We start from the raw sequence: 23,308 nt of genomic DNA on the forward strand, positions 1-23,308 counted from the left end.
AGGTTTTTCTTAACTCTTTCTTACTTGAAGCTGAGAGGACTGGAGACTATAGATAGACCCCTCCACACACACATACCCATAGTTATATATATGTTTTCTCTATCGAACTAGCTTTTACACTTTGCTACATGTCTTTCTTTCGCCCGGTTTAAAGTCTACGGGTTGCGTATGTGCTTTTGCTAGTTTAAAAGATATACTACGGGGTTACTTAACTAAAAAACGTTCGCTAGTATAGGTACTTAATATTTCTGGGCTACACTTCAATTGTTACTTTAAGAGAAGGGTTCGACTATGAAATTCAGATTGCTAGTATGCCATATCATGATGTTATTACTTTATACCTCAAACTGACACACTAGGCCCATATCATCATTGACACATTACACTGATTACTAGTACAGCATCGCTCATGTCCTGAACTCTACGCACTAATGCTGGCCGGGTTTCACCACTCGGGCCTAAAAGTCTAAGGGGTAACTAACTCTATTGTCTCGTGTTTGCTTAGAGAAAATGTTGACTTGAATGGTACACTTAAGTATTTTTATCTCGTATCTTTATTATTATTATTATTATTATCGTTATTATTGTTATTATTATTGTTATCATTATACTACTACTACTACTACTACTACTACTACTACTACTACTACTACTAATAATAATAATAATAATACCACAGTTAACATCCTATCTTTATCTCGCCTTTTAATTGAGTAAAAAAGATATCATGTAACTATTTATCATATTTACAGCTTTTCATGTGCAATTTTAATTACGATGTTAACATTTCTATCGGCTAATTTACACTCTGCCACGTACTGATGCCTGGGGCCTCTCCTGTATAAGAATCATGATCGACAACCGCCACGTCACTCTCACACGCCCTGGTAACCATTTTTAGTTAGTAAGGTTCGTGTAAGAGCTCTGGCTTGATGGAGCTTAGGTATTCTGCAAGTTTTTTTCTGCAGTATGTAATGGAAGCAGCTCAAGGGCAAATAAAAAATTAAAAAAAACGCCAATCACTGTTCAAATAAGAGAGTATACCTCGATAAGTGGCCGAAAGAGAGCTCAATATCGTTTCTATTTTTACAGTAAAGGAAGCAGCTCACGGGTAAGTAAATAATGAATTGATTAATAAAGTATATAACTGAGAAAAAAAATAGCCCGCTAATCCCCCCCTATATAAAAGAGAATACGTATTGATGATTGGCCAAAAGACAGCTCAATTTCGGGTGTTCATCAGAGTCCAATAAAAAATCTATCAATCAGTCAGGCAATCAGTCAATTAACCAATCAGGGAATCAGTCAGTTAACCAATCAGGCAATCAGTCAGTCACTCCGAGAAACACCGACCGTTCCGTCATCCCTCTCGGTTAGGCATCACCTGGACAACCTGAACACTATACTTTCCATTCTTTCTTGATATTCTTGTTTCCCAGACTCAAAATTACCAACACGAATCCAAACTATCGAATCAGTCAGTCACTCCGAGGAGCACCGATTTAGCACCCCATTCCGTCATCCCTCTCGGCCGGGCATCTCGCGGACAACCCGTACATTACTTCCCTTACTTTCCTGATGATCTTATGTTTCCCAGACTCAAAAATACCACCACGAATCCAAAATATCAAATCATGACGCCAAAACTAAGATAGCAACTTTTTACTGGCCTGATTAACCTTCATTCCTATGTTATTAAGCCCGTGACTCATGAAACACAGGTGTGGGGGCAAAGTAGTGAAGCAGAAGATACCGTACTTATAAGCATCCGTTTCGAGGACAGAGAAGCGAAAGAGAGAGGAAGGGATGGTAGATGACGTGCTGGGGCGATGGGAGGATGTCAGCCGTGTGAGGGAAGGTGTCAGGTATGAGAAGAGGTGTCAGCCGCAATAGGAAAGGGTGTCACATGCGGAGGAAGGGTGTCAGATACCAGAGATTGAGTTCCTGCGAGAAAGTGGACAGCGCAATCAATAGTACCCAATAAAAACGGTCGATGTGCTTGGTGGAGTGTCATTTATAGGGGATAAGTACACGGTATAGGGAGGGAGAGTCATATGCAAGGTGAAGATGCCATATGCAGAGGGAGAGTGCCACGTGTCGGTGAAACTGCCATGATTTGAAGTGTGGGTGTTATGACATGCAGGAGGGTAGTGTCTAGGTGTCATGGGGGATGTCATTTGTAAAGGGGAGTGCCTCGGGGATGGGGTGCCGCGTGAGGGCGTGGGTAGTGCCACAGTGAGGGCCACGTGCTGTCGCCAATTATGTGATAAGTGAATGACAAGCTAATGACTCTGGAAGGCCATAAATAACCAGCGAGGGATAATGAGCAATCACCACCACCACCACCATCACCACCAGCACCACCACCACCGCCGCCACCATCACCACCACCGGCAGCTCTCTCTACCCTATCAAAAGCACAGCTACCACCATCACCACCCTAATCACCACCACCACCACTACCACCACGACCACCACTGCCACCATTACCACAATTTGAAGCTCTCTCTACCCTATCAAAAGCACAACTACCACCATCACCACCACCACCGCCACCACCAACACCACCACCAGCATCTCGCTCTACCTTATCAAAAGTACACCATCATCACCACTACCACCATCACAGCCGCCACCATCACCTCCACTGGCAGCTCTCTCTACCCTGTCAAAAGCACAGCTACCACCATCACCACCACCACCGATGACACCACCACCAGCATCTCGCTCTACCTTGTCAAAAGTACACCAGCCTCACCACCACCACCACCTCCACTACCACCATCTTCTACCACCACCACCAAAATCACCACCACCACTGACTTCTTAAACTTTACCTTACTCCACCACAACCATCATGCACCACCACCATCTCCACCAGCATCTACCACCACTACCAAAATTCCCACCACCCCGACTCCTTTAACACCATACACCTTCCAATCATCAACACCATGCACCGCCATCACCACCTCCTCCTACCAACAAAACCACCATCATCACCACAACCACCATCACCACCATCTACTTCATCATCACCACACGTACTACTAAGGCATACTGTATATCCCACGAGAGTAATTAATTAGACTCATTTACGTCAATTTAGGAACTACTGATGAGCCAGGCAGATACGTAGTTTAGGCCGTGTTGGGAACTTTGCATAATCTGATGTGTTTTCTCTCTCTCTCTCTCTCTCTCTCTCTCTCTCTCTCTCTCTCTCTCTCTCTCTCTCTCTCTCTCTCTCTCTCTCTCTCTCTCTCTCTCTCTCTCTCTCTCATGGCGGTGTTAGTGGGTGTGGGAGTTCAAAATAGTTCTGTAGTTGGTGGTTTAATTCTAGAAGTTTATTAATAATTATATGAAGTTTAATTAATTCCATCACTACTGCTTTCTCTTAACTTCCCTAGCTATTTATACTTTCTGACGTCGATAACTCCATAATTTTCCACGAATATGATTTACGATGCAAAGTTTGATAATTGTGGAAGTTTACTAATAATTGTGTGAAGTTTAATTAATTTTACTACTACTACACAACTGCATTTTCCGACGTCAATAACTCCATCATTTTCTACGTATACATAATTTATGATAACCGAATTTAAGTCTGTCTCCAATAAGGCTGTGAGTGATTAAGGTTGAAGAATGATGGATTTGGCAAGACTTGAAACATATAATAATTTCTCTCTCTCTCTCTCTCTCTCTCTCTCTCTCTCTCTCTCTCTCTCTCTCTCTCTCTCTCTCTCTCTCTCTCTCTCTCTCTCTTCCTGTCCATCATTTCATCAATATTACTACCAATCTTTCTTTAACGATTCTCTCTCTCTCTCTCTCTCTCTCTCTCTCTCTCTCTCTCTCTCTCTCTCTCTCTCTCTCTCTCTCTCTCTCTCTCTCTCTCTCTCTCTCTTCTTCTTCTTCTTCTTCTTCTTCTTCTTCTTCTCTGTATTTGTTTTCTCTTCATTCTACTTCTTTGTGCTTCTTATTCTTTTCTTTCACCATTTTTTCCTTTTCATCTCGTCCTTTTCTTTCATCTCTTATACTTGTGTCTCTTTGCTTTTCCTCTTTTCACTCTCTCTCCAACGATTGGCCACGTAAAAGCAAGCAAACATCTGCACTGACGTAAGAAGCAGCCACGCTATATATGAATCGATACTGACAGGAGAAAGATTATCAGTGCTGACCCCAAACCGTCCTGGAAACACACACACACACACACACACACACACACACACACACACACACACACACACACACGCAGCTCAATACATTCTTAAACCAGGTAAGAAAGCCCGATGATCATTCACACTGTCAACATTCTTACCTCCCTTCCCTTCACTGCGGCCGATTTATGGAGTGCTAAATTAATTTATAGAGGGTTAAAATATTTACCGAATTTCTCATGAGTTAATTTTTTTTTTACAGCAAGGGAAGCAGCTCAAGGGCAATTAAACAAAAAAAAGCAACAAAAAAAGCTCGGTAGGCGCTGGTCCAATACAAGGAAACAGAATGAGGTCAAAAGAGAGGTCAATTAATCTATCTGTAACGGTGTCTCATCTCCCTGGATTGGCTTCCGAACGCATTTCAAGACTAATAGATCTGCAAGAGGCGTTCAGCTCATATCCCAAGCGGAACTGCATCTGCATATATTAATAATTCACATATCCGGATTTCCTGTTTGTGTCCGTAATGAAGGCGAAGCGAACACGAGCCGCAAGGAGCTAAGTCGAATTGTTATTATAATAAACGGTGAGCAATTCATGAGCCATTTATAAGCTATTAGTATTACTCTATCACTGTAAACCATTATTAACCGAAAATAACCGCCTCAAAGAACATTCACGATCCATTAAGAGCATGTTTTCTAAGCCTCTATGAATAAACTGGCTTTCAAAATAACAGAGTCCCTATAAAGTGGTATATCAAACGGTCTGAGATCCAGTTGTTATACACGGAGAGTTTCAGCTTAAAAGAGGCACTAGGAACATTCACGAACCATTAAGACCGTGATTTCTGACTCTTTATAACTATACACGCTTTCATATTAACAGAATCTCTATAAAGTGGTGCATGAAACAGCCTGATAACCAGTTTTTCAGCACGTGAAGTTCCTGATTAAAAAACGTCACTAGGAACATTCACGAACCATTAAGACCATGATTTCTGAGCCTCTTTATAACTATACACGCTTTCATAAAGCCTGATAACCAGTTTTTTCAGCACGTGAAGTTCCTGATTAAAAAACGTCGCTAAGAATATTCACGAACCATTAAGACCATGATTTCTGAGCCTCTTTATAACTATACACGCTTTCATAATAACAGGATCCCTATAAAGTTGTACATGAAACAGCTTGAGAATATGTAAGTAAACTAAAAAAAAAAAACTAAGAAAAATAACTACCATGCCTCCTATTTAATACGTGAGGATGAAAGCATTGCCCCATAATGAGAGGCTGAGTTAATAGTACGCAGAGGAATGTTATTATTGCATCAGCTGTTTGGGGATAGAATACAAACAAGAATCTCTGGCAAGGACGTCTCTCTCTCTCTCTCTCTCTCTCTCTCTCTCTCTCTCTCTCTCTCTCTCTCTCACACACACCAACACCCACCCATCCATGCAGTCTCCCCTCCCCCCCCTTCACCGTCATACACACCAGTGGTAATGTATTCAGAGCACTGCGGTATCAGAAAGATTTGTTTATACATATACATCATGCTCTCATCCGTAATATGCAAGTATGTATGCATGTGATATGATGATAACCACCGCATGTGTGGAATATGGTGAGGGAAGCAGTGTGTGTTTTGACGTTTTAACACTACGGTTTGTTGTGTTATATTAGAAATGATACCATGGAAAATCATATTATGGGTCGACTGAAATTTGGGGTCAGTAAACTAACTAACTAACTTCTCTCTCTCCTCCCGAAATTGACCTCTCTTTCGGCCACCTCTCTGGATTCTTTTTTAGGAGCAGCGAGTAGCGGGCTTTTTTTTATTATTGTTTCCTTTTTTTGTGCCCTTGAGCTGTCTCCTTTGTTGTAAAAAAAAAACTAACTATATGTATTTCGGCCTTGACAGATCAAACTTAAGCTAACAATCAATCACTATTCAAATACCACAATACCTAACCCGAATATCGCACAAGGAAGTATTCAAGAATGCGATCGTATTTAATAGAAGTTCCGAATAAATACATTTCGACTCGACACTACTCAGTTACGTGCTCTCTCTCTCTCTCTCTCTCTCTCTCTCTCTCTCTCTCTCTCTCTCTCTCTTTCTCTCTCTCTAGTAATTATGCTGAGCAGTGTCAGACGAGTTAATCCCGAGGAGGAGGAGGAGGGTAGAGGTGACATGTTGGGAATACCACGTCACACACACACACACACACACACACACACACACACACACACACACACACACACACAGGCACTCTTCTCGTTCCTTCTGTGTGTGTGTGTGTGTGTGTGTGTGTGTGTGTGTGTGTGTGTGTGTGTGTGTGTGATAAATAATAACGCTCACTGGGATTCAAGTCACGCGTCCCCTTCGTCTTTCGTCCCTTCGTCCTCATTTTCGTTCCCTTCCTCTTCCTCTTCCTCTTCCTCTTCCTCACTTCCTTCACTATTTTTCTTCGCTTAAAACCTCTCTTATCCTCCTCCTCCTCCTCCTCCTCCTCCTCCTCCTCCTCTTGTTCCTCTATCATTCTCCATTCCAACCATTCTCGTTTTCTTCCTTCCCCTCTTCCTTCCTTTCCCTGCATGCCATTCCTCTCTCCTCCTCCTCCTCCCCTTCCTCCTACCGTCAATATCTTTCCCCTCTTCCTCCGCCCCCCCTTCTCCCACTCGCTGTCAACGCCCTCTCCTCCTCCTCCTCCTCTTCCTCCATTTCCTTTTCCCTCTTCCGCGTTATTTCCTCCTATTTCTCCCTTTTAAAGTTTACCCCTTCTCCTCCTCCTCCTACTCCACTAAAGTCTTGCCTCTCACCTTCCCCTTACCCTCATTACCTTCTTCTCTTCTCCCTTCCCTCCTCCTCTAACTGGCTGCCATGACCTTCCTCCTCCTCCTCCTCCCTCACGCCGAGAAGCCCCACAGTTTGCAGTAAGCCGGAAAAACAGAGTCGGCGGCAGACACACACTTTGCACGAGGCACAGAAAGAAACGACAAAGTCCTTCAACGGGTCACCTTCCTCTCCGTGTAATTGTGTGTGTGTGTGTGTGTGTGTGTGTGTGTGTGTGTGTGTTACCATATGGTTCTCGTGTTGTGTGTGTGTGTGTGTGTCAATGGCTCTGTTGTGTGTGTGTGTGTGTGTGTGTGTGTGTGTGTGTGTCTCTGTATATCTGGTATGACTGTGGCTGTGAAGTTCTCTGTAGTGTGTATATTAGTGTGGCTCTGTGCTCTGGATGCATATATTTGTTCAAGAGAGAAGTATCAAAATACCTCTCCTCTCGAAATTGACCTCTTTTTTAGCAACTCCGCCATGCTTCGTTACATAATAGCAGTGATTAGCGGACTTTTTTTCTTTTTTTGCCCTTGAAATCTTTCCTTTGCTGTGAAAAAATGATGGCATGCATAAGTGTGTCTCAGAATACTGTTTGGGTATGGTTGTGTATTAGTGATATATTTGTCTCTATATATTATAAGAACATAAGAACGTAAGGAGTCTACAAGGCATATCGTGTTCCTCTTCCTCCTCCTCCTTCTCCTCGTTCATCTTTTCCTCCTTCTCCTACTACTACTACTACTACTACTACTACTACATCTACCACCATTAGTACTATATAGTTTTGATGATGCTACTACCTCATCTTCTTTTCTAATTATTGCCTCTGCCGAAGATAAGAGTTTCCTCCTTCATCACTCCTAACCCAAAAATCTGCGGCGGTTCTGAAACACCGCGGCCGTGCACTCGAAATATTGCACAAAAAAAAGATATGCTGATCGAGTGAATATCAAGAGAGGACGTCGCCCCCAATCTCTTCCGGACTCCTCCTCCTCCTCCTCCTCCTCCACCTCCTATTCTTCCTCCTCCTCCTCCTTGAATCTCGGTCCTATCCTGCTGATGTGTCACGTGGGGGCAAAAGCTTCCTGACTCACATTGACCTTCTTTTTCCTCTCTCTCTCTCTCTCTCTCTCTCTCTCTCTCTCTCTCTCTCTCTCTCTCTCTCTCTCTCTCTCTCTCTTAGTCATTCCCTTGTGACAATGAGCCTTATTTCTTTACTTTTCTTTGATCAATTATCATCTTCGTACAAACTCCTTCCGTCTATCTATTACTTAAGCCTCTGTCTCTCACTTAATATCTATCTCTCTAATCAATAACATGAACGGCAATTAAGCCACATTTAAACCACTTGGCATTTTTCCTTGATTAAAAATACGTATGCACAGTCCACGGTCACCACTCATTAGATTTCCTTCTCTCCCTCTCTCTTCACACCTCTCGGTCTCTCCTCACCACTGCAAAATCTCCGCCTGGCAGTCAATGAGCGAATCAATTATCGGTCTGAAACTTCATTAATCATCGGTAACTCAATAGTCTCATACACGAGGCAATCTGTGTGTCGCATTCTTTTTTTTTCACTAACCGGAGGCAGGAAAAAGCTACACATTACATTACAATACGGTGAATTAAAATCAGTCTGTAACTTCATTAGATTCATCAGCAATTCAACAGTATCATGCACGAGGAAATCTGTGGATCGTATTCTGTTTTACACTGAGAGGATGCAGGAAAAGAGCTTCACAAAACATTACATTACTATCCCAGATTAAATATGGTCATCTGTGGTCTGTTTTTCTTTTCTCTTTACTCTATGATAGGTTAAGACCGCTAAGTGATGTTTTTGTCTCAAATTTTCCCTAACAATCCAACCACCTCTTCCTTGGTCTCCCTCTTCCAACTAACTATGGCGTGCTTCCGTCCCCATTAGTCCTCCTTTTCTCATATTGATGCAGAAAATAAATAAATGTGCCCACAACCTGATTGGCTCCGTTGCACACTCAGCCACTGCACAGATCTCCTCCCCTCTATCTCCCTCTCCGGCTTAACACCTCTTATCACCGCCTCCCGTTCCTGTAAGTCACGCAATGTCGCCACACTCCCCCCTGGCAAGTTCAAATCCTCTCTCTATCACACGAAGCCGCCAACGATGTCCCCGGAAGAGAAGCATTTCCTGTCAAAACATGCGCTGCTAACTGGAGTTTCTTTTTCCTCTTTTTCTTCTTCAGGGGATGTTATTTTTCGCCTTCTCGTTGGGTATCTTTACGAAACAACTTCACCGTTCATGCTTCGGTTATTTTAAGTCACTATTATTGAGGAGTTGCTGATTTTTATTGTTTCGTTTTGACGGCGAGTGAGTTCTGAGTATCTAAGTCGCCTCCTCTTCTCGTTAAGTCTCTCTCTATAGTCTATATACACATACACACACATATACACTAATACACGCAAACCCCGAGCTCATCCAAGGGTACCAGTTCTCATTTACTTTACTATCTTCAAGAGCATTTTAGATTTCATGTGTCCGTGTTCGCTCATCTCTTCAAACACGGCCGGTATAACGAGACACTTTTGCTTCTCACATCAGCTATTTCTAAAGGTCAAAGAAGGGATCTAATGAGTTCTAATGATTGTTCTTTTCGGTTCATGGTACATAAGAAGGGTCAAACTACTGCCAGGGCCATAAAACTACTCCTGGAAATGCCCCAAACACCTACGAAAGCCTTGTCAAATCTGTGAACTTGGGCGACGAAATGTTTAGTAATACGGCCCCTCAGTGAGTCAAGTACCAAAGTCTCTCAGGCTCCACACACACAAGCACGTAAAAGTAAGCTAAACACACGCCTGCGTTCACGCCATGCCGAGTCTATTATCTATTTATTCCCATACCTTAAGGTTAAGTTGCGTCCCGAGTGACCGGCGGCCGTCCTAGTCACGAAGTCGCCTTTACACTGCAGTTAGTCAGTCTCCCTCTCTCTCGCTCTCTACCTCAACCTCACACACACGCGCTAGTAAGCTGATCAGACCCCGGGAGCACAAGCCGCGGCCCAGTGTTGCGTCATCACAAAGCCTACGTCACGGCCAGACGATATACATATACACACACGCGCGCACTTGTACACGCATCACGTACTCACACATACACATACACAAGCACAGCCTCCTACTCCTCTCCTGTCCCCGCTTCCGAGTCAATAGTTAGGGGTCTGAGGGTGACTACGTGAGGCTTGAACGACCTAGAAAACAGGAAAAAAATGGGTTATCTCGTGAGCTGATTATACTTCCGGCGGTGGTGGTGGTAGTGGTGGAGGTGACGATGGTTGTGGCGGCGTGAGCGAGCGACAACCCCCCTCTCTGGCTTCCCCGCTACCGCCCCCACAGACACATGTGTACGAGATTATTAACCTTCTCACACACACACACACACACACACACACACACACACACACACATATGCATATACGTAGACCTGATGCAATTTGCGATATGAAGCTAAATCATGTTGGACTGGACTAAGGCTTCAAAATTTACAGGTCTGCTCATCTAAACGCAAAGGTACACATATTTCCCGGCCAAGGGTGATACATGGATGAGGGTGAGGGAGAAATGAACATCCAGTAGGTCAGGAGCGCCAGGGTGAGCCAGGGTGAGGCTGGGCGAGGCAAGCGCGAGGCACCCAGCACGCGGCCCACACCGGTCGATCAATGGAAGGGAGCACATGTGGCAGTACCGGTCGTTCTACACCACCTTCATCACGCCCTCACGCCCACACAACGACTCCCACGACACCCACACTCAGCCAGCACGACCTCCAGCCTCTAACCATCAAGCACACCCAAGATAGACACACAGGTTCTCTTACGTCCAAAGAAACTGGCCCTTTTACTCACGACAACGAGGTGCGTGACGGGGAAGCCGCTCTGCTGAGTGCCACTGAGTCTGGGAGGGGACAAGCTCCGACCGTCCGACGAAGGGGGTGTGGACTCCAGCTGGCGCCAAAACAGAGAACGTTCGGGAAGCGCACGCACATTCAAGCGGACATTCCCTTCGATTCAGATGACCTACAGTAACTTGGTAACGCTGCCCCACTTTGTACCTCTCGCGGCATAACACCTTGATAATGCCCATACATGAGGCACCTGCTGAGCTTCTGCCTTATGAAAACCTTTACCTCGCGTCCCGTTCTGTGCTCGTAGCTGATAGTGACCTCTCTGACACCTGTAGCGGTAACGTGACTCATGGGAAAAACGAATTAGTATGTTTTTTGTAACTTAAAAGAATAATCGAATAAATAACGCTAAAACATGGCATCACTTTCTTCTGTTCTTACTATTACTACTTCTACTACTTCTACTACTACCACCACCACCACCCTCACCACCACCACCACCACCACTACTACTACTACGTTTCACGGGCCGAATAAAAAAGAGGATATCAGTTTACTTCACGAAGTTACTTTATACTCCATTCCTGTAATAGTTAAAGCCCTAGGAAGGATGACATACAATAGAGTTTATCAGTGAGAGGATAGAGGAAGATAAGGAAATAGAGCAGTTTGTCAGTGAGGGGAATGAAAAGAAAATGAATACAGTACGTGACTCTGGGCCCTCATAATAACAGTTTCCTGCAGTCTGATTGGGCGTCTTTCTACCTGGCTATTTCCTTTAATCAAACTGTGAATCTAGCAAGAGGAATGAGTGGAATGTACCTCTGCAGCAGCGTGGTAGGAGTGGGACGTCTGGGAGCCGCTCTGACAACCTCTCTGGCGCCTATAGCTCAGCGGGAGAGGGTGGTGAGTCATCGTCGAGGCAGCACCGTGTCTGTCTTCAGTAGCTAATATTCGTGACCCGAGCTGTGGATCTTGAGTTACCTGTGTCGCCTTGTAGCAGCACAGTCTGGTATGACAGTCACCCTCTCCTTGCCTCAACACGGTACAGACAGTTCCCCTGACACGTATGAGGCCAGGTCAGGTGAAGTCTGCGTCGGTGCCTAACTTTCCCGCACTCGCCCTAAAACTTCAGTCATTATGCCCACACCAACAGGATTCTTTTAACACCTCCATCAACACACCTATGAGGCCAGGATAGGTCTGCGTGGGTGCCTAACTTCAGCGGATCCGCCCTGAACTAGCAGTCTTATGCCCACACCCACAAGACTTTTAACATGTGGTCCACACCCGCAGTATCTTTGCTTGCACCCAACACATACCGGCACAAGTTTTCTAACAGAGATTACTAGCACATTTTTTTTTCTTAGTGTATTTTTCTCTGTGGGCTTAACAATTATTAATATTTCTTTTTCTCTGTCTGTCTGTCTGTCTCTCTCTCTCCCCCCACAGACACATCACTTCGCATCTCCCCTACAAGCCCTCTCATCCCTGGACAATCATATAAAATTGCCTGTCAACCAAATGGCATCCCCGCCCAGCCTCCTTCATCTCACGGAAGTGGCGACTCTGTTCATCCTACCTTGACTTTCAGCCCCACACCCTCTGTCAAAACACCCGTACCCGCACCCGCACCTAGTTTCGATGTTGAACTTGCAACCGCCGAGCACCCACAATGTATTTGCAATGTAGGTACACCCAAGCAGACTTCTACCCGGCTCCGTGCCTTCCTACTGACACGAGCTGCGGTAACTATGGTATATAAACACGCGGGGTGAGGATGGCTGGGTAATGCCTTTGTTTTAAATCCTGAGTTACGAGGGAGTATTTTTGACGCAACAGAAAAGGAAGAGTCTGACACGGAAGAGAAAGACCATCGCACATAATTTGAGCTAGTAAACTAGGTGGGATACCCTTCAAAAGTTTCATTTTCTAAAATGCATTATACCGAGGAGTTTTAGTGACTAACTATGAAATTTGATCGAATATAAGTTGTATGGAGATGAAGTATTGTAGACAGTCAAAACTTCTATGCATAGCTTTTATATATCTAAAAAATAGATTCATACTGCTTAAGATGTTGCATGAATATATGTGGTTCGGTTGTGTGTGTGTGTGTGTGTGTGTGTGTGTGTGTGTGTGTGTGTGTGTGTGTGTGTGTGTGTGTCCACGAGTCTAAATTTGAAAATATCTCCGTTTTATAAACTAAAGAAATCTGTCCAATGAATTGTCGTGACCTGCAGGAGACGGAAAGCACATCTCCCTCCTTCCCAAATTCACTTTGCGTATGGGAGGGGGGTTACCTCTACAGCACACTGGATAGAGAGCTGGCTTCCTTTCAGAATGGTCGTGGATTCAGTTCCCGGCATCAGGAAAGATTGTATACCTCTTTCTGAACTGAAAGAATGTATAATCAAGTGTATTCAAGTCCTCCCAACCCCCTAAATTGGTGGCAGCGGTGGGATACATTTCCTGTGTTGTGTTTTCCCTAATGGGGCAGGACTTGAATCTAGTTCGAATGAGGGAAATAAACTTTCTGGGGGTCGGAAATTGAGCACGCTACCAACAAAATGGGAAGGCTGAAGGCTGATGAGTTACCCATCAGGTAAATGGATTTTTTTGGCTCGGGGCTCTCCGAAGTTAAGGCGATTTTCAAGAGGATGCACAGAATTCAAGCAATCTATTAACAAGAGGATGAGGAGAGGAGCCGTGGTATTTAAGGAAGACAGCCTTCCAACAGCAGCCATTCCCTTGAAGCTCTCGGCGCCTCTCAGAAAACGAGCGTCATAGTGTTTGCTGCGGGAACTTGCCCATTTTCCAGCGCAGACGAACAGAACAGAAAAAGATCACTGTTATACAAATGACACACTCGAGCCAAGCATCCCCAGAGTGCACGAGGTCATGTCAACACTGCACGGACACACGAATGTGTTTCGTCACGGTGCGCCTGGGACGGGGATGGTGGGGGGAAGGGGGCGGAAGGACGGGAGGCCCGAGGGCGCGCAAGATGGATAGAGTGTAATGACGGGGTTCACGCCGCTGGAATGTGGCGATACGCACATGAGCACGTTAGCCTTACGTACACGCACACGCAAGGCGTTACGCACATGAGTGTTGTGTCAACAAACAACTACACGGCCACACCACAAGCACCTCTTGAGGCCTCAGTCGACCTTTGATATATATCGATATATATATATATATATATATATATATATATATATATATATATATATATATATATATATATATATATATATATATATATATATATTACAACGCCAGAAGCACTCCCTCTAGCGCACAACCTTCCTGAGCTGACGCCTTTCCACGCTAAAACCTGCAAACCTTTATGTAGTTACTATGGAAAGGCTTGTACTGGAAACAGATTATGATGCGTCTGATTTTAGAAGGATGATACAAATAGTTTTTGTTTTATTCCTAATCATTCACAATACGGGCTCGCTGGAAAGCTGCGTGTATGGCAGTCTCATTTTATCGTAGAGAGAGAAAAAAAAATCATGAAATGCGGCTTGTGCATGTATGCGTGCGTGTGTGTGTGTGTGTGTATGTGTGTGTGTGTGTGTGTGTGTGTGTGTGTGTGTGTGTGTGTCCCAACAATGCCGGACACAGCAGCATTGTGGTGGGGATAACGAGCTTACGCCCAGAAATATAACGTGTGAGGGATGAGAAGGCAGGGGCGGAGCGGGGCGGGGAGGGGAGGGATTTGTACAGGGCAGGGAGAAGAGAGGAGGAAGGGAGGAAAGGATGAAGGGAGATGAATGGGCGGGAGGCTACAAACACATCGCAAAATAAGTGATAAAAGAATACAAGAAACGAACAAAATATAGCAAAACGTGAACCACTAAATAGTAAACAAGAGAGAGAAAAAAATATATAAAAAAACCGCGCATAATAAATCACACTTGCAAATAAATAAAACATAATTAAAATGGTGAATCCTCCTCCTTTTCCTCCTCCTCCTCCTCCTCCTCCTCCTCTTCTTCCTCCCGTATAACATAAAGGAAACGGCGACTCCAAAAGTTCCCAATACAGAGGAGAAAAGTGGCTCCATAATCCTCCTCCCCTCCTCTTCATCTTTCTTCCTTTTCCTCTTCCTCTTTATCATCTTCATCCTTTTTCCTCTTCTTCTTTTTCTTATTCTTGTTATTGTTCTTGTTCTTTTTCCTCTTTCTCCTCCTTCTCCCGCTCCTCCTCCTATCTCTGCATAACGTAACGGAGATGGTGACTTGGGGAAGCTGTTTCTACCTGAGGGACCCGAACAATGCGGAGATGAGATGCTCAGTGATCCTCTCTCTGCTGCTTTTTCTTATCTCCTTCCTCCTGTTACTTCTTGTCCTCTTCTTGTTATGGGCATTATTTTTTCCTCATCTTTTTTTATCCTTTTATTTTCCTCCGTTCTTTACTTCTCTTTCATCTTCTCTTTGTTTGTTCTTCCTATATTTTTTTCTTTCTTATCCTCGTATTTCGCCCGTTCATTATTTCCTATTCTCTTTCCTTCCTCCTTTCCTCCAGTCTTTCCTTCCTTCTTTCCTATCCTCCAGTTTTCCTGCTTTCCTTCCTCCTCGTAAAGTGACGCCCCTTCCTCCTCCTCCTTCTCTTCTTTATCATTCCTCTGCCTGTCGCTCCTAAGCTCCTTCTGCTCCCAATCGGCTTCCTCCTCCTCCTCTTCCCTTCCTTGCCTCGCTAAAGCTTCCCTGTGACTTTTCAACGCTAATCTTTCTCTGCTTGACTTTCTCGCTTTGGTCATCGGCTTCGACACCTTGAGATGGAGTTCTTAGTTACGTATTCACTAATGTTTTCTTTATTTATATTTTTTGGACACATTGGGGATGATGTTTATAGTTATTGGGTCACTAAATGTTTCCTTTTTCTTCGCTTATAGTTCTGTTAACGTTGTGATTAATGCAGCAAAAGGTGTAAATTAAATGATGAGTATTGATATGCATTAAAACTTGTAGCGGTGTTTCAGATATTTTGTATGTGAGGAACTTGAGTGTGTGTCGATATATGGTTCAAAGCTTTTCATAATGAGTTCGAGTCCTACACATTCTTGCCTCGACTTTTTTTCCAATTTTCTCTTCCTCTCTTTTTCTTTCATATATATTTCACCCACCAGAAAACGAGGTTGCCCCCCCCCCCCCACACCCACCACACACACACACATACATACACATACACAGAGAGAGGAGGAGGGAGGGAGTGTGCGTGTGCGTGTGTGTGAGGGGAGGTAGGGGGAGGAGGAGCCCACCATCCACGGCCCTGTAACGGAATTGGAAAGATTTCATTAAAAGACCAATAAGGATTCTTCTGCCCGATCACCTCCGAGGAAAAAAGTTGAGCAGCCTCGCGGAAAAAGAGGAAAACGAGGCGTCCTTCCTTCCTTACCCTCCCTCCCTCTCTCTTTTCCCTCCCCCCTTCCCTTCATCCCTCCCTCATGCACTCTTTCCCTCGGCCCTCCCTCTCCCTCTCCCGGTAAAGTTTCCTGTGAGAATAATCCGTAAGAGGGAGTGAGGGAGGGAAAGTTAAGTGGTCGGTGTGAGGCTTGGAACGTTTTGGGGCGAGGGATTGTGAGGGAAAGGGAGAGAGGGGGGATTGGAGCTTTTGGAGTGAGGGATTGTGAGGTAAAGTTAAGTGGTTGCTCTGAGGATTAGAGCTTTCGAAGTGAGGGACTGTGAGGGAGAGTGAGGGAGTATGGCATTAAGCGTGTGTATGTGTGGGTATGAGGGTGTATAAGGGTGAGGGATAGTGAGGGAGTGGTGTTGGTGTGAGGGTGAGGGAGAGTGAGGGAGGTGTGGTATTAGGCGTGTGTGCGGGTATGAGGATGTGTAATGGTGAGGGATAGTGAGGGATAATTGTATCGTTTTCAGCTGCAAGGGAGGGAAGGAAGCAACACGGAGAGCCATGACTTCCTTTCTTTTCTGTAAGGGATGAGGGCAGGCACAGCGGATTCATGATATTCCTCTTTTCAGCATCATATCTCATCATCCCTTTATTCAAATGTGGGAGAAACAAGCAAAGAGGACACTCAGTATACTTCGTTTTCAGCTGTAAGGGAAGGAAGGAGGCAAAACGGAGAGGCAATACTTCTCTTTTCATCTGCATGGGAGGAAGGCAAGCAAAAAGAGAGACGAGACTTTCCTTTTCCATCGGTACGAGAAGAGGAAGGGCGGGAGAGAGGGAGACGAAGAGCAAACCAAACTACTCATTATTATTATTATAGCGGCAACTCCCTTATTAGTATATATAGTTATAAATCTCTCTAAGTACATCTATGGGTCACTTACATATATGGGGAGAGTTGTATACACAATCATGCCCTTAAAACGCTGCCTGACCTTGTGCTTTGTGTGTGTGTGTGTGTGTGTGTGTGTGTGTGTGTGTGTGTGTGTGTGTGTGTGTGTGTGTGTGTGTTTGGAAGAGGAGGAGGAGGAAACAGAGGAGGGCGAAGAAGAAGAAGCAAGGACCAGAAGAAGGAAGACCAGGAGAATGAAGAGGAGGAGGAGGAGGAGGAGGAGGAGGAGGAGCCAGGCGATAAATCTCAGTGGTGGGAGGACAGGTCCATAATGGTCTCGAGTTAAACAAAAGACGAACGCGGCTTCTCCTGCGCATGCGTCGCTGACAGCTTCACTAATTTTCACTTTATTATTGTCGCGCTCGAGAAAATTGCGCGAAGCTGCCCGGCCTGCTCATTACGAGGGAGGAGGAGCAACAGCAGCGGCAGAAGGAAGACAACGAACGAAAGAATACGAGATAACACACGTAACTAGACAACACTTCGCTCACATACATACATAGGTGGACTTGATACTAATTCGAACCGCAAGAAAGGTGTGTAAAGGGTAGGACAGAGCAAGGGAAGGCAGGGCAGTGCAGGGTATGAAGGGGGCGTGGCAGAGGCAGACCACTCCAGACAGTCACTCAACGGGGCCAAGGAAAAAAAAAACAAGTGCTCATCCCTCTCCCTCTTCTGTTCTTCATTCTGCGTCCCGCGTTCGAGTTATCCGAAAATAAGTTATAGTGACAGGGTTGGTTAGCTTTTTTCTCGCCCCGGGCCGCCGCCAGACATATAAGGGCTATGCTAATTATCCCCAACACTTAGCTTTTGTATGAGTTAAATGGGCGAGCGTGAGGGAGGGAAGATGGAGGGAGAGAGGAAGAGCAAGGGGGAGAGGGAGACCAGAGAGGGGTGAGAGAGAGAAGAAGAGGGAGGGACGGGGAAGAGCAGGAAAGAGAGGGAGGGAAGGGAGTGGGGCTTCCTTCTACCGCGTCGCCGCCGGGAGGAGAGTAAAGGTGTGAGAGAGGCTTGGTGTTGTGGTCCTTGCAGGCTTAGTTTGTGCCTTACCGCTTGTCTCTCTCTCTCTCTCTCTCTCTCTCTCTCTCTCTCTCTCTCTCTCTCTCTCTCCGTTTGGCAAGTACCTCCTCAATAAACAGTATTTTTTGTTGAAACAAGAGAGAGAGAGAGAGAGAGAGAGAGAGAGAGAGAGAGAGAGAGAGAGAGAGAGAGAGAATTTCCTCGTTACATTATCTTTGCCACTGCATCTTACTCTCATCACTTCCTCGGTAGTATAGTGGTGAGTATCCCCGCCTGTCACGCGGGAGACCGGGGTTCGATTCCCCGCCGGGGAGTAATAATATTTTTAGGGATTGTATTCAAGGGTCAAGAATAAAGAAAAGTAATCAGGAACACGTATAGAAAGATTCTTAGTTCACGAAAGTCTATAAAAAAACTTGTAAATAAATTTGTAGATGAGGACGTGACTTCAGTACCGCCTAAATTTATAGAACTGTATTAACTTAAGATATGTAAAACGTAAATAGATGAAGAAAAGATCGGAAGAATAGATAAATAGCTAGAACAAAATATGGGAAACAATATTAAGAAAACGAAAAAATGAAAATCCAAATTATATAAAACACACACACACACACACACACACACACACACACACACACACACACACACCTGTGGCGACCCTCATTTCGGCTCTTCAGATTCCTGCCGATGATTAAATGCCTGCCTGAGCCTCGACCCCCTCCCCCCCTCACCCCTTCACCCTCCACCCCTTTCCCTCTCCCCCCATCACCTCCCCCAGCATTCACCTCCCACCATCATCAACCACCACCCCACCTCCACCTCCCCTCCCCACCCCCCATTCCTAAACATACTCCTCCCCCCCCTCCACCCCCCCACCATCACAACCCCCACCATCATCACCTCCCCCTCACGGCTACCACCTCCTCTCCCCACCCCCCATCCTAAAACACATACCTCCCACCCCTAATTCCACCCCACCACCACCTCCTCCTCCACCACCACCCCCGCCCCCCCTCACGGCCGCCACCTGACGACACACACGGCTCAGGCCTATTAAGGTTCCTCTGTGTCACGCTAACCATAGAGATCAACGCTGAACTCATTAAGGAGAAGTACTTAATTATGTTGTCTTTTTTTTCTTTTTTCCTGGTTTGAGTTTTTTTTGGTTTTTTTTTTTTTTTAGTGAAGAGCAATTCCTGGAAACGAGCCATTTTTGTGCGATTAGTTTTTACTTTCTTTTTATTTATTTTTGTTTTTTATTTGCTTTTCATAATTTTCTCGTGTATTTCTTCTTTATCTTTCCCTTTCTTTCTTCTATATCTGTTCTTTACTATTTTTTTTCTTCTTTTCTCTTTCCCTTTCCTTTTTACGTCCTTATTTTCCTTTCTTTTTATTTCCTTATTTTCTTTGTCTGATTTTTCTTACTGTGTTTTTACTTATTTTTCTTTTTTATCTGCTTTTCATTTCTCTCTTTTATTTCTACTTTATCTTCCTCTCTTCCATTCATGTTATCTCTTCACTATTTTTTCCTTATTTTCTCCTTCGTTTGTCCTTCTTTTCCTTTCTCTTCTATCTGTTCTATCTTTCATTCATTCTCTCTTTACTTGCTTTCTTTCTGTCTTCTTTCGTCTCTTTCCCTTCCCTTCCTTTCCTCCTTTCTTTCCTTTTTGCTCTCTTTCTTCTTTCGAGCGATTTGTAATTTTCTCTCTCTCGGCTATATTTTATCTTTCTTTCATTACATTATTCATTATTTTTTCATTTAATTCTTTGTCGTTCTTTTTCTTCCTTCCGTCTTCCTCTTTTATCCTTTCTTCCTTCATTCCCACCTTCTTTCTCTCTCCCTATGTTTATTGAGTGTCAGTAATTCCTTTCCTTCTAATCTGCTCTTTTGTGTACTCATGTTCGTGGGTTCTTGTTCGAGGATTGTACCACGAGCTTGTTCCTGTGCATCGTTTGCCTATAAGTATCCCTTTGTGAAGATATGTATTTTATCTTTTATTAATCTAGTCAATAATTTACATCGTTGGGTGTGTTAAAAGCTCGTTCGCGTACATCGCCTACTTATATATGATACGCCGTATACCCCTTCGTGAGCATTTAATATTTTCTTTAAATATCTAGTCAGTAGTTTTCCATCATCTTCGACGTGTTCATGAGGTGTGATGCATGCAAGTCAGTTTCTAAGCTTTGTCTGACCCTACATGACCTATATTCGGATGCAATATGATATAATTATTTGGTCAATTATTTACACCTTTCTAAACGTGCCTATGAGGTGCAGTGCAAGCCTGTTTCCGTGCATCGTCTGAGCCTGTGTATACATAAGCTATTCCTAAGAGTCCTTCCAGCCGTCAGAACACACACAAGGATGCAAAAATCATGCACCATAAGAGGCCAGCCATGCCGTCCTGCACCTTTCCAGACTCGTGAGGAGAGTCGGCCTATGAGTTGCACCTCACGAAGCAGAACAAACAAATGCTGTCTGGATGAGGTGACACGGCAGGGGGCGGGGGCTGGCGGCGCACCTGGCGGTCACCCAGCCAGAAGAGAGGTCAGGTGGGCGAGGGTGTGGTGGTGGCGGCGGGTCGCAGGTAGGGGCCGGGGAGGTATGCGGGGGAGGGTAAGAAGAGGAGGAGGTGGTTGGGACATGAGGGCATGGGAAAAGGGGGCAAGGGAGGGATGAAGGGACAGGGGATAGGGATGAATGAGGAGGAGGAAGGGAGGAGGAAACAGGAAAGGATGAGGAAGGGAGAAGGGAGGTCAAAGAAGGGAGAGAAGGAGAGAAGGAGGAGGAGAGTCAGGAAAGGTTGAGGGAGAGAGAAGGGAGGTCAAGGAAGGGAGGGGGCGCAGAGGGAGGGTCAGGGCCCCGAGATGGCTGGAGACAGTGGATTCACGTCTATCAGATCCTGTTCAAGCGAGTCACTCCAGCTTACCTTATCGATGGCTCCGTCGTGTACCTCGGGACTCCCCCAAGACCATGATACCTTGGGGGCGCTGAAGGCAGGGCCCCTGAAAGCAGTGATACCCGCCGAAGCATTATCAGCCTCAGCATCACTTACTAAACAAACAGACGGTCGGCCGGGCTCATTAAGGCGGCGGGGCGAGGAATTGTCTCAGCGCGTCACGAGGTAATTGTTTAATCGCCTAGGGACGCCCGGCCAGTGCAGGTGTTTTGTCAGGGGAGTGAAGGGTCAGCCGGGCCAGCGCCGCCACTCCAGACCCAGCCTCACCCTCACCCTATACGCCTCATTTTCACTCTATTCTATGCTGCAATACTCTCTACACGCCCCGAAACAACCCATATAGATACTCCTTTACATACTGAATAATCTTCTCTTAAATGTACTCAGTATCCACGAAGATTCAGTCAGATACGGGCATAAGGACCCCGCGAACGTTGGTAGCGCTGGCTGTGGTCCTGCGGGCGGCGGCGGGGCGGGGGTTAAAGAGGATTAAAATGACAGGCATATAATGGTAAAGCAAATATTGAAAACCATGCCTCTTGTGTCTTTTATGTAGCACTTGCCAAGCTCTCCTTCCTGGGCGAGGCGAGGGCCGGGTGGTGGCGGGAGGGAGGTGAGGGGGATGCTGCACGCCGGGGTAACCTTACACGGGGGTGGTGCTCGTGTAATCCCTGCTTGTGGGTCCTCGTCGCGTCTGATCTTTGCCTCGCTGGTGGCCGGGGTGATCCAAACAAGACTCCAACAGTAGATCAGGGTATGTGTTAAGGTTCCACGCCGCCATGATGCGTTGGAAAAGCTCAGACACATGGTGGATATCCTGAAGCTCGCATCGGCGCCTCACTTCGCCTGTTTGATAAGCCTAGCTCTCGTAGAAGTTGCTAGGCTTTTCATGGACTGTTATGTGATCCTGGTGATAGTTTTACACGACGTCTGCACCTTGAACGGGGAAAAAAACACCCATGAAAACCCGGTTAATCTTCTCTGTGGGCTTGGGAAACGGTCGTATGGGAGCCAGAGACGTTTAAAAATATGGACCTGAGTCATCGCGTCTATGCAAAGCTTTCCTGTTCTCCCTCTGGATCCTTTTCTCCAGGGTCTATTAAGGGAGGATGATCCGCACTAATGTTCCTGGGAGGCTCGTGTGGCCCGCCCGGCGCCGAGGGAGGAGCGGCGCCTCCCATGGGACCTAAAACAAACAGAGGCTGGAGAGGCGTCACGGGGCGAGCGAGGGATGAGCCTTGGATGAGCCGCATCAAGCCGGCAGCCGCGGCCTTCCCGGTGACTGAATGGCGGAGGCACGCCAGGTTTGTTGGGTTATTGTCCCATGGGAGACTCTAATGTTTTCTTTATATCCGCAGGTGACTTTCATGCCTCGGTGTATTGTTTTATGGGTTGAGTTCATGGTTTCTCTTGTCAGACTCTTGTATTACTTTTCCATAGGCTTCTTTCATGCTTTCTTTGCTGTTATATTTGTATAGGTTATTTTCATGGCTTCTTGCGCTGATCCTTTGGTTGCTATCATGTTTACCTTTACTTGAATGATAGTGGAATGTTATTGTTTCTTGTTTTTTTCTTTTCTATTGGTTATTTTTCGTATTTTCCCTTCAGCTCGCGTGTGGCATAAACTTCAGAGATACATTAAAATCATACACACAAAATACATACATGAAGAACCTCTCTGACTACCTGAGCATAATTTCTTAAAAAGGAGACGGTGGCTGCAAGGTATTGTTATTCCTGTCTGTCAAATGTCTGTTTTAGGCCACACATTCCCTGCCATAGCGATTCAGGTCACAGTGTTTGCCAGAAAAGTACGATTTTAATGTATTCAGCACAAACTGTCAGTCGGAAGGATGAAGTGATCGAAGCAGCGTGGAGGGAGAATGTTTTAACGACTCATTCTCTGTCACAGCTGCTCTTTATTCCATTAATTTCAAGATACTCATCGTAAAGTTACTCCACCGCGATCAAGATGAACTAAACGAGGCAGACGGACGAGGGTGTGCAGCGACAAGATGTGTGGACCCGCCTGTCCGGGGCCATAACACGCGCCATTACGTGGGCCGGCCGCTCCTCGCCGCGGTGTGCTTGGGCGGCTTGATGAGGCCGCCCGTGACGTCACACCAAT

The 23,308-nt window shown here is 45.5% G+C and overlaps 1 protein-coding gene and 1 non-coding gene across 4 annotated transcripts in view; one reads left to right on the plus strand and one right to left on the minus strand.

Moving 5' to 3' along the window:
* LOC127009160 (sodium-dependent phosphate transporter 1-B-like) overlaps positions 1 to 10,992 on the minus strand; it is a 153,777-nt gene extending 142,785 nt beyond the window's left edge. Inside the window, exon 1 of one of the 3 annotated variants that reach the window (XM_050881947.1) lies at positions 10,880 to 10,992. The gene's annotated coding sequence lies outside the window, so the exon portion shown is untranslated. Of the gene's footprint in view, positions 1 to 9,878; positions 10,023 to 10,879 lie in introns of those variants that run through there. The other 2 variants (XM_050881953.1, XM_050881948.1) reach the window with 2 other exon arrangements.
* A 7,464-nt stretch (positions 10,993 to 18,456) lies between these two features.
* Trnad-guc (transfer RNA aspartic acid (anticodon GUC)) lies at positions 18,457 to 18,528 on the plus strand. Its single transcript has one exon. It is a non-coding gene; the product is annotated as a tRNA-Asp (tRNA).
* Positions 18,529 to 23,308: the final 4,780 nt, after the last annotated feature.

This window comes from Eriocheir sinensis, chromosome 40 (genome assembly GCF_024679095.1).
Source record: "Eriocheir sinensis breed Jianghai 21 chromosome 40, ASM2467909v1, whole genome shotgun sequence".
NCBI classification, from domain to species: domain Eukaryota; kingdom Metazoa; phylum Arthropoda; class Malacostraca; order Decapoda; family Varunidae; genus Eriocheir; species Eriocheir sinensis.